The sequence below is a fragment of the Pelobates fuscus genome, chromosome 2 (genome assembly GCF_036172605.1).
Source record: "Pelobates fuscus isolate aPelFus1 chromosome 2, aPelFus1.pri, whole genome shotgun sequence".
Classification (NCBI taxonomy): domain Eukaryota; kingdom Metazoa; phylum Chordata; class Amphibia; order Anura; family Pelobatidae; genus Pelobates; species Pelobates fuscus.
In genome coordinates this window covers 64942197-64953588 of record NC_086318.1, presented here as the reverse complement: position 1 = coordinate 64953588, position 11392 = coordinate 64942197, and the positions used below count along the sequence as shown (strand labels likewise).

At 38.3% G+C, this 11392-nt stretch overlaps 5 non-coding genes across 5 annotated transcripts; all 5 read right to left on the bottom strand.

Annotated features, from left to right (window-relative positions):
• Nucleotides 1-2138: 2138 nt before the first annotated feature.
• TRNAK-CUU (transfer RNA lysine (anticodon CUU)) lies at nucleotides 2139-2211 on the bottom strand. The gene has a single exon. It is a non-coding gene; the product is annotated as a tRNA-Lys (tRNA).
• A 1891-nt stretch (nucleotides 2212-4102) lies between these two features.
• TRNAK-CUU (transfer RNA lysine (anticodon CUU)) lies at nucleotides 4103-4175 on the bottom strand. Its single transcript has one exon. It is a non-coding gene; the product is annotated as a tRNA-Lys (tRNA).
• A 1892-nt stretch (nucleotides 4176-6067) lies between these two features.
• TRNAK-CUU (transfer RNA lysine (anticodon CUU)) lies at nucleotides 6068-6140 on the bottom strand. The gene has a single exon. It is a non-coding gene; the product is annotated as a tRNA-Lys (tRNA).
• Nucleotides 6141-8032: 1892 nt separating this feature from the next.
• Nucleotides 8033-8105, bottom strand: TRNAK-CUU (transfer RNA lysine (anticodon CUU)). Its single transcript has one exon. It is a non-coding gene; the product is annotated as a tRNA-Lys (tRNA).
• A 1890-nt stretch (nucleotides 8106-9995) lies between these two features.
• On the bottom strand, nucleotides 9996-10068 carry TRNAK-CUU (transfer RNA lysine (anticodon CUU)). The gene has a single exon. It is a non-coding gene; the product is annotated as a tRNA-Lys (tRNA).
• Nucleotides 10069-11392: the final 1324 nt, after the last annotated feature.

The following is an 11392-nucleotide window of genomic DNA, read 5'->3' as shown; positions in this document are numbered from 1 at the left end:
TAGCTTGACACACTTTTCCAAAGAACTACACTCCTGTTTCTTCACCTTCTATGTTTTTCAAATATACAATCTGCTCTAATATATGGTGACTTTTATGATTCCCTAGGCCAAACGTAAGCACCTTCCTTCTTTTTTTATTTTTTTCAATAAAGGAGACATAAAATTACATATCTCGCCCAACGTGGGGCTCGAACCCATGACCCTGAGATTAAGAGTCTCATGCTCTACCGACTGAGCTAGCCAGGCTGATTCCTACATGCATTATGCTCTGACTTCGGATGCAAAGGGTGGATGGAGAGAGCTTGCAAAGCTCTCTATCTTGGTTTAACTATTTAATATAATATATAAATTTACCTTCTTAAACAAGAGAAAAATCAGATCACTTTACCCTATAGAACTCACCCTGTAATGAAAAGTCTTCAAGTCTGCATTCCGAGAGAGCTTTGCGGAAGCAAAGGGTGGACAGAGGGAAAGAGGGAACTCGCAAAGCTCTCTATCTTAATGTATGATATAAAATTTACCTTCTTAAACAAGAGAAAAATCATATCACTTTACCGTATAAGATTCAAGCAATCCACCCTGTAATGAAACGTCTCCAGGTTGGCATTCCTAGACTCGTAAAACAATCAGAAACAGTGAAGGATATAATGGGCCATAGTAGCTCTTGTTCCACAGTGAGATCTAGTTTTGATTTTAATCCCTTAGTTTCTGTCCAGGTGATAAGATTTGAAAATCTCCCCTTTTTGGATCATAACGAGAAGTCTCCAAGTCTGCATTTCTAGAGTCGTAAAACAATTAGAAATGGTGAAGGAAATGATGGGCCATAGTAGCTCTTGTCTGACAGTGGGGTTTAATTTAGATTGTATTCAGTTAGACTGTGTCCAGTAACATGTGATTAGCATTGAAAACCTACCCCTTTTGGATTGTTTCATTTCTCCTGGCCTGATGGTGAAAGAGATCATAGACCCTAGTTGCTTATGTTGGAAGATGAGATTTAGCTCCACTGAACCATATAAAGTTGCCTTCTTAAACAATGGCTTCATTGCTCTTATGGAAATAATATGACTTAATTCCTTATATTCTAAGGTAGCAATTTGTTAACACATCTCGCCCAACGTGGGGCTCGAACCCACGACCCTGAGATTAAGAGTATAATTCACCCTGTAATGAAAAGTCTTCAAGTCTGCATTCCGAGAGAGCTTTGCGGAAGCAAAGGGTGGACAGAGGGAAAGAGGGAACTCGCAAAGCTCTCTATCTTAATGTATGATATAAAATTTACCTTCTTAAACAAGAGAAAAATCATATCACTTTACCCTATAAGATTCAAGCAATCCAACCTGTAATGAAACGTCTCCAGGTTGGCATTCCTAGACTCGTAAAACAATCAGAAACAGTGAAGGATATAATGGGCCATAGTAGCTCTTGTTCCACAGTGAGATCTAGTTTTGATTTTAATCCCTTAGTTTCTGTCCAGGTGATAAGATTTGAAAAACTCCCCTTTTTGGATCATAACGAGAAGTCTCCAAGTCTGCATTTCTAGAGTCGTAAAACAATTAGAAATGGTGAAGGAAATGATGGGCCATAGTAGCTCTTGTCTGACAGTGGGGTTTAATTTAGATTGTATTCAGTTAGACTGTGTCCAGTAACATGTGATTAGCATTGAAAACCTACCCCTTTTGGATTGTTTCATTTCTACTGGCCTGATGGTGAAAGAGATCATAGACCCTAGTTGCTTATGTTGGAAGGTGAGATTTAGCTCCACTGAAACATATAAAGTTGCATTCTTAAACAATGGCTTCATTGCTCTTATGGAAATAATATGACTTAATTCCTTATATTCTAAGGTAGCATTTTGTTAACATGTTCCCCTGCTAGGTTGTGTCCACTGGTTTATGGTTAGATTTGAAAATCTCCCTCTACTAAAATGTTTTGTAAGAATTCCTCAATCGTCTTACAACAATTAAATTGCTTGACACACTTTTCCAAAGAACTACACTCCTGTTTCTTCACCTTCTATGTTTTTCAAATATACAATCTGCTCTAATATATGGTGACTTTTATGATTCCCTAGGCCAAACGTAAGCACCTTCCTTCTTTTTTTATTTTTTTCAATAAAGGAGACATAAAATTACATATCTCGCCCAACGTGGGGCTCGAACCCACGACCCTGAGATTAAGAGTCTCACGCTCTACCGACTGAGCTAGCCGGGCTGATTCCTACATGCATTATGCTCTGACTTCGGATGCAAAGGGTGGATGGAGAGAGCTTGCAAAGCTCTCTATCTTGGTTTAACTATTTAATATAATATATAAATTTACCTTCTTAAACAAGAGAAAAATCAGATCACTTTACCCTATAGAACTCACCCTGTAATGAAAAGTCTTCAAGTCTGCATTCCGAGAGAGCTTTGTGGAAGCAAAGGGTGGACAGAGGGAAAGGGGGAACTCGCAAAGCTCTCTATCTTAATGTATGATATAAAATTTACCTTCTTAAACAAGAGAAAAATCATATCACTTTACCCTATAAGATTCAAGCAATCCACCCTGTAATAAACGGCTCCAGGTTGGCATTCCTAGACTCGTAAAACAATCAGAAACAGTGAAGGATATAATGGGCCATAGTAGCTCTTGTTCCACAGTGAGATCTAGTTTTGATTTTAATCCCTTAGTTTCTGTCCAGGTGATAAGATTTGAAAATCTCCCCTTTTTGGATCATAACGAGAAGTCTCCAAGTCTGCATTTCTAGAGTCGTAAAACAATTAGAAATGGTGAAGGAAATGATGGGCCATAGTAGCTCTTGTCTGACAGTGGGGTTTAATTTAGATTGTATTCAGTTAGACTGTGTCCAGTAACATGTGATTAGCATTGAAAACCTACCCCTTTTGGATTGTTTCATTTCTCCTGGCCTGATGGTGAAAGAGATCATAGACCCTAGTTGCTTATGTTGGAAGGTGAGATTTAGCTCCACTGAACCATTTAAAGTTGCCTTCTTAAACAATGGCTTCATTGCTCTTATGGAAATAATATGACTTAATTCCTTATATTCTAAGGTAGCAATTTGTTAACACATCTCGCCCAACGTGGGGCTCGAACCCACGACCCTGAGATTAAGAGTATAATTCACCCTGTAATGAAAAGTCTTCAAGTCTGCATTCCGAGAGTGCTTTGCGGAAGCAAAGGGTGGACAGAGGGAAAGAGGGAACTCGCAAAGCTCTTTATCTTAATGTATGATATAAAATTTACCTTCTTAAACAAGAGAAAAATCATATCACTTTACCCTATAAGATTCAAGCAATCCAACCTGTAATGAAACGTCTCCAGGTTGGCATTCCTAGACTCGTAAAACAATCAGAAACAGTGAAGGATATAATGGGCCATAGTAGCTCTTGTTCCACAGTGAGATCTAGTTTTGATTTTAATCCCTTAGTTTCTGTCCAGGTGATAAGATTTGAAAAACTCCCCTTTTTGGATCATAACGAGAAGTCTCCAAGTCTGCATTTCTAGAGTCGTAAAACAATTAGAAATGGTGAAGGAAATGATGGGCCATAGTAGCTCTTGTCTGACAGTGGGGTTTAATTTAGATTGTATTCAGTTAGACTGTGTCCAGTAACATGTGATTAGCATTGAAAACCTACCCCTTTTGGATTGTTTCATTTCTCCTGGCCTGATGGTGAAAGAGATCATAGACCCTAGTTGCTTATGTTGGAAGGTGAGATTTAGCTCCACTGAACAATATAAAGTTGCATTCTTAAACAATGGCTTCATTGCTCTTATGGAAATAATATGACTTAATTCCTTATATTCTAAGGTAGCATTTTGTTAACATGTTCCCCTGCTAGGTTGTGTCCACTGGTTTATGGTTAGATTTGAAAATCTCTCTCTACTAAAATGTTTTGTAAGAATTCCTCAATCGTCTTACAACAATTAAATTGCTTGACACACTTTTCCAAAGAACTACACTCCTGTTTCTTCACCTTCTATGTTTTTCAAATATACAATCTGCTCTAATATATGGTGACTTTTATGATTCCCTAGGCCAAACGTAAGCACCTTCCTTCTTTTTTTATTTTTTTCAATAAAGGAGACATAAAATTACATATCTCGCCCAACGTGGGGCTCGAACCCACGACCCTGAGATTAAGAGTCTCATGCTCTACCGACTGAGCTAGCCAGGCTGATTCCTACATGCATTATGCTCTGACTTCGGATGCAAAGGGTGAATGGAGAGAGCTTGCAAAGCTCTCTATCTTGGTTTAACTATTTAATATAATATATAAATTTACCTTCTTAAACAAGAGAAAAATCAGATCACTTTACCCTATAGAACTCACCCTGTAATGAAAAGTCTTCAAGTCTGCATTCCGAGAGAGCTTTGCGGAAGCAAAGGGTGGACAGAGGGAAAGAGGGAACTCGCAAAGCTCTCTATCTTAATGTATGATATAAAATTTACCTTCTTAAACAAGAGAAAAATCATATCACTTTACCGTATAAGATTCAAGCAATCCACCCTGTAATGAAACGTCTCCAGGTTGGCATTCCTAGACTCGTAAAACAATCAGAAACAGTGAAGGATATAATGGGCCATAGTAGCTCTTGTTCCACAGTGAGATCTAGTTTTGATTTTAATCCCTTAGTTTCTGTCCAGGTGATAAGATTTGAAAATCTCCCCTTTTTGGATCATAACGAGAAGTCTCCAAGTCTGCATTTCTAGAGTCGTAAAACAATTAGAAATGGTGAAGGAAATGATGGGCCATAGTAGCTCTTGTCTGACAGTGGGGTTTAATTTAGATTGTATTCAGTTAGACTGTGTCCAGTAACATGTGATTAGCATTGAAAACCTACCCCTTTTGGATTGTTTCATTTCTCCTGGCCTGATGGTGAAAGAGATCATAGACCCTAGTTGCTTATGTTGGAAGGTGAGATTTAGCTCCACTGAACCATATAAAGTTGCCTTCTTAAACAATGGCTTCATTGCTCTTATGGAAATAATATGACTTAATTCCTTATATTCTAAGGTAGCAATTTGTTAACACATCTCGCCCAACGTGGGGCTCGAACCCACGACCCTGAGATTAAGAGTATAATTCACCCTGTAATGAAAAGTCTTCAAGTCTGCATTCCGAGACAGCTTTGCGGAAGCAAATGGTGGACAGAGGGAAAGAGGGAACTCGCAAAGCTCTCTATCTTAGTGTATGATATAAAATTTACCTTCTTAAACAAGAGAAAAATCATATCACTTTACCCTATAAGATTCAAGCAATCCAACCTGTAATGAAACGTCTCCAGGTTGGCATTCCTAGACTCGTAAAACAATCAGAAACAGTGAAGGATATAATGGGCCATAGTAGCTCTTGTTCCACAGTGAGATCTAGTTTTGATTTTAATCCCTTAGTTTCTGTCCAGGTGATAAGATTTGAAAAACTCCCCTTTTTGGATCATAACGAGAAGTCTCCAAGTCTGCATTTCTAGAGTCGTAAAACAATTAGAAATGGTGAAGGAAATGATGGGCCATAGTAGCTCTTGTCTGACAGTGGGGTTTAATTTAGATTGTATTCAGTTAGACTGTGTCCAGTAACATGTGATTAGCATTGAAAACCTACCCCTTTTGGATTGTTTCATTTCTACTGGCCTGATGGTGAAAGAGATCATAGACCCTAGTTGCTTATGTTGGAAGGTGAGATTTAGCTCCACTGAAACATATAAAGTTGCATTCTTAAACAATGGCTTCATTGCTCTTATGGAAATAATATGACTTAATTCCTTATATTCTAAGGTAGCATTTTGTTAACATGTTCCCCTGCTAGGTTGTGTCCACTGGTTTATGGTTAGATTTGAAAATGTCCCTCTACTAAAATGTTTTGTAAGAATTCCTCAATCGTCTTACAACAATTAAATTGCTTGACACACTTTTCCAAAGAACTACACTCCTGTTTCTTCACCTTCTATGTTTTTCAAATATACAATCTGCTCTAATATATGGTGACTTTTATGATTCCCTAGGCCAAACGTAAGCACCTTCCTTCTTTTTTTATTTTTTTCAATAAAGGAGACATAAAATTACATATCTCGCCCAACGTGGGGCTCGAACCCACGACCCTGAGATTAAGAGTCTCATGCTCTACCGACTGAGCTAGCCGGGCTGATTCCTACATGCATTATGCTCTGACTTCGGATGCAAAGGGTGGATGGAGAGAGCTTGCAAAGCTCTCTATCTTGGTTTAACTATTTAATATAATATATAAATTTACCTTCTTAAACAAGAGAAAAATCAGATCACTTTACCCTATAGAACTCACCCTGTAATGAAAAGTCTTCAAGTCTGCATTCCGAGAGAGCTTTGTGGAAGCAAAGGGTGGACAGAGGGAAAGGGGGAACTCGCAAAGCTCTCTATCTTAATGTATGATATAAAATTTACCTTCTTAAACAAGAGAAAAATCATATCACTTTACCCTATAAGATTCAAGCAATCCACCCTGTAATGAAACGTCTCCAGGTTGGCATTCCTAGACTCGTAAAACAATCAGAAACAGTGAAGGATATAATGGGCCATAGTAGCTCTTGTTCCACAGTGAGATCTAGTTTTGATTTTAATCCCTTAGTTTCTGTCCAGGTGATAAGATTTGAAAATCTCCCCTTTTTGGATCATAACGAGAAGTCTCCAAGTCTGCATTTCTAGAGTCGTAAAACAATTAGAAATGGTGAAGGAAATGATGGGCCATAGTAGCTCTTGTCTGACAGTGGGGTTTAATTTAGATTGTATTCAGTTAGACTGTGTCCAGTAACATGTGATTAGCATTGAAAACCTACCCCTTTTGGATTGTTTCATTTCTCCTGGCCTGATGGTGAAAGAGATCATAGACCCTAGTTGCTTATGTTGGAAGGTGAGATTTAGCTCCACTGAACCATTTAAAGTTGCCTTCTTAAACAATGGCTTCATTGCTCTTATGGAAATAATATGACTTAATTCCTTATATTCTAAGGTAGCAATTTGTTAACACATCTCGCCCAACGTGGGGCTCGAACCCACGACCCTGAGATTAAGAGTATAATTCACCCTGTAATGAAAAGTCTTCAAGTCTGCATTCCGAGAGAGCTTTGCGGAAGCAAAGGGTGGACAGAGGGAAAGAGGGAACTCGCAAAGCTCTTTATCTTAATGTATGATATAAAATTTACCTTCTTAAACAAGAGAAAAATCATATCACTTTACCCTATAAGATTCAAGCAATCCAACCTGTAATGAAACGTCTCCAGGTTGGCATTCCTAGACTCGTAAAACAATCAGAAACAGTGAAGGATATAATGGGCCATAGTAGCTCTTGTTCCACAGTGAGATCTAGTTTTGATTTTAATCCCTTAGTTTCTGTCCAGGTGATAAGATTTGAAAAACTCCCCTTTTTGGATCATAACGAGAAGTCTCCAAGTCTGCATTTCTAGAGTCGTAAAACAATTAGAAATGGTGAAGGAAATGATGGGCCATAGTAGCTCTTGTCTGACAGTGGGGTTTAATTTAGATTGTATTCAGTTAGACTGTGTCCAGTAACATGTGATTAGCATTGAAAACCTACCCCTTTTGGATTGTTTCATTTCTCCTGGCCTGATGGTGAAAGAGATCATAGACCCTAGTTGCTTATGTTGGAAGGTGAGATTTAGCTCCACTGAACCATATAAAGTTGCCTTCTTAAACAATGGCTTCATTGCTCTTATGGAAATAATATGACTTAATTCCTTATATTCTAAGGTAGCATTTTGTTAACATGTTCCCCTGCTAGGTTGTGTCCACTGGTTTATGGTTAGATTTGAAAATCTCACTCTACTAAAATGTTTTGTAAGAATTCCTCAATCGTCTTACAACAATTAAATTGCTTGACACACTTTTCCAAAGAACTACACTCCTGTTTCTTCACCTTCTATGTTTTTCAAATATACAATCTGCTCTAATATATGGTGACTTTTATGATTCCCTAGGCCAAACGTAAGCACCTTCCTTCTTTTTTTATTTTTTTCAATAAAGGAGACATAAAATTACATATCTCGCCCAACGTGGGGCTCGAACCCACGACCCTGAGATTAAGAGTCTCATGCTCTACCGACTGAGCTAGCCGGGCTTATTCCTACATGCATTATGCTCTGACTTCGGATGCAAAGGGTGGATGGAGAGAGCTTGCAAAGCTCTCTATCTTGGTTTAACTATTTAATATAATATATAAATTTACCTTCTTAAACAAGAGAAAAATCAGATCACTTTACCCTATAGAACTCACCCTGTAATGAAAAGTCTTCAAGTCTGCATTCCGAGAGAGCTTTGCGGAAGCAAAGGGTGGACAGAGGGAAAGAGGGAACTCGCAAAGCTCTCTATCTTAATGTATGATATAAAATTTACCTTCTTAAACAAGAGAAAAATCATATCACTGTACCCTATAAGATTCAAGCAATCCAACCTGTAATGAAACGTCTCCAGGTTGGCATTCCTAGACTCGTAAAACAATCAGAAACAGTGAAGGATATAATGGGCCATAGTAGCTCTTGTTCCACAGTGAGATCTAGTTTTGATTTTAATCCCTTAGTTTCTGTCCAGGTGATAAGATTTGAAAAACTCCCCTTTTTGGATCATAACGAGAAGTCTCCAAGTCTGCATTTCTAGAGTCGTAAAACAATTAGAAATGGTGAAGGAAATGATGGGCCATAGTAGCTCTTGTCTGACAGTGGGGTTTAATTTAGATTGTATTCAGTTAGACTGTGTCCAGTAACATGTGATTAGCATTGAAAACCTACCCCTTTTGGATTGTTTCATTTCTCCTGGCCTGATGGTGAAAGAGATCATAGACCCTAGTTGCTTATGTTGGAAGGTGAGATTTAGCTCCACTGAACCATATAAAGTTGCCTTCTTAAACAATGGCTTCATTGCTCTTATGGAAATAATATGACTTAATTCCTTATATTCTAAGGTAGCAATTTGTTAACACATCTCGCCCAACGTGGGGCTCGAACCCACGACCCTGAGATTAAGAGTATAATTCACCCTGTAATGTAAAGTCTTCAAGTCTGCATTCCGAGAGAGCTTTGCGGAAGCAAAGGGTGGACAGAGGGAAAGAGGGAACTCGCAAAGCTCTCTATCTTAATGTATGATATAAAATTTACCTTCTTAAACAAGAGAAAAATCATATCACTTTACCCTATAAGATTCAAGCAATCCAACCTGTAATGAAACGTCTCCAGGTTGGCATTCCTAGACTCGTAAAACAATCAGAAACAGTGAAGGATATAATGGGCCATAGTAGCTCTTGTTCCACAGTGAGATCTAGTTTTGATTTTAATCCCTTAGTTTCTGTCCAGGTGATAAGATTTGAAAAACTCCCCTTTTTGGATCATAACGAGAAGTCTCCGTCTGCATTTCTAGAGTCGTAAAACAATTAGAAATGGTGAAGGAAATGATGGGCCATAGTAGCTCTTGTCTGACAGTGGGGTTTATTTTAGATTGTATTCAGTTAGACTGTGTCCAGTAACATGTGATTAGCATTGAAAACCTACCCCTTTTGGATTGTTTCATTTCTCCTGGCCTGATGGTGAAAGAGATCATAGACCCTAGTTGCTTATGTTGGAAGGTGAGATTTAGCTCCACTGAACCATATAAAGTTGCCTTCTTAAACAATGGCTTCATTGCTCTTATGGAAATAATATGACTTAATTCCTTATATTCTAAGGTAGCATTTTGTTAACATGTTCCCCTGCTAGGTTGTGTCCACTGGTTTATGGTTAGATTTGAAAATCTCCCTCTACTAAAATGTTTTGTAAGAATTCCTCAATCGTCTTACAACAATTAAATTGCTTGACACACTTTTCCAAAGAACTACACTCCTGTTTCTTCACCTTCTATGTTTTTCAAATATACAATCTGCTCTAATATATGGTGACTTTTATGATTCCCTAGGCCAAACGTAATCACCTTCCTTCTTTTTTTATTTTTTTCAATAAAGGAGACATAAAATTACATATCTCGCCCAACGTGGGGCTCGAACCCACGACCCTGAGATTAAGAGTCTCATGCTCTACCGACTGAGCTAGCCGGGCTGATTCCTACATGCATTATGCTCTGACTTCGGATGCAAAGGGTGGATGGAGAGAGCTTGCAAAGCTCTCTATCTTGGTTTAACTATTTAATATAATATATAAATTTACCTTCTTAAACAAGAGAAAAATCAGATCACTTTACCCTATAGAACTCACCCTGTAATGAAAAGTCTTCAAGTCTGCATTCCGAGAGAGCTTTGCGGAAGCAAAGGGTGGACAGAGGGAAAGAGGGAACTCGCAAAGCTCTCTATCTTAATGTATGATATAAAATTTACCTTCTTAAACAAGAGAAAAATCATATCACTGTACCCTATAAGATTCAAGCAATCCAACCTGTAATGAAACGTCTCCAGGTTGGCATTCCTAGACTCGTAAAACAATCAGAAACAGTGAAGGATATAATGGGCCATAGTAGCTCTTGTTCCACAGTGAGATCTAGTTTTGATTTTAATCCCTTAGTTTCTGTCCAGGTGATAAGATTTGAAAAACTCCCCTTTTTGGATCATAACGAGAAGTCTCCAAGTCTGCATTTCTAGAGTCGTAAAACAATTAGAAATGGTGAAGGAAATGATGGGCCATAGTAGCTCTTGTCTGACAGTGGGGTTTAATTTAGATTGTATTCAGTTAGACTGTGTCCAGTAACATGTGATTAGCATTGAAAACCTACCCCTTTTGGATTGTTTCATTTCTCCTGGCCTGATGGTGAAAGAGATCATAGACCCTAGTTGCTTATGTTGGAAGGTGAGATTTAGCTCCACTGAACCATATAAAGTTGCCTTCTTAAACAATGGCTTCATTGCTCTTATGGAAATAATATGACTTAATTCCTTATATTCTAAGGTAGCAATTTGTTAACACATCTCGCCCAACGTGGGGCTCGAACCTACGACCCTGAGATTAAGAGTATAATTCACCCTGTAATGTAAAGTCTTCAAGTCTGCATTCCGAGAGAGCTTTGCGGAAGCAAAGGGTGGACAGAGGGAAAGAGGGAACTCGCAAAGCTCTCTATCTTAATGTATGATATAAAATTTACCTTCTTAAACAAGAGAAAAATCATATCACTTTACCCTATAAGATTCAAGCAATCCAACCTGTAATGAAACGTCTCCAGGTTGGCATTCCTAGACTCGTAAAACAATCAGAAACAGTGAAGGATATAATGGGCCATAGTAGCTCTTGTTCCACAGTGAGATCTAGTTTTGATTTTAATCCCTTAGTTTCTGTCCAGGTGATAAGATTTGAAAAACTCCCCTTTTTGGATCATAACGAGAAGTCTCCGTCTGCATTTCTAGAGTCGTAAAACAATTAGAAATGGTGAAGGAAA